Genomic DNA, 414 nt, shown 5'->3' with positions numbered 1-414 from the left:
CTGAAATTGAGGGACCTGAGCAAAAATCTGATTCAGAGGCTGAAAAAGGACTGCAGATGCTGTTGGATTCTGACCTCCCTGCACTCGAAGTGGATTTTTTGGAGCTACAAAAGCCCAATTGGCGCGCTCTCAACGGCGTTGGAAAGTAGACATCCTGAGCTTTCCAACAATATATAATAGTCCATACTTTGCTCGAGATTTGATGGTCCAAACCGGCGTTGCAAATCAGCCTCAGAATTCCCAGCGTTTAACGCTGGAACTGGCATAAAACTTGGAGTTAAACGCCCAAACCGGCATGAAAGCTGGCGTTTAACTCCAGAAAAAGTCTCTACACATGAAAGCTTCAATGCTCAGCCCAAGCACACACTAAGTGGACCCAGAAGTGGATTTTTATGTCATTTACTCATTTCTGTA

Source organism: Arachis duranensis, chromosome 5, assembly GCF_000817695.3.
Source record: "Arachis duranensis cultivar V14167 chromosome 5, aradu.V14167.gnm2.J7QH, whole genome shotgun sequence".
NCBI lineage: Eukaryota > Viridiplantae > Streptophyta > Magnoliopsida > Fabales > Fabaceae > Arachis > Arachis duranensis.
The sequence above is the reverse complement of the archived record's forward strand: the minus strand, read 5'-3'. Positions refer to the sequence as shown.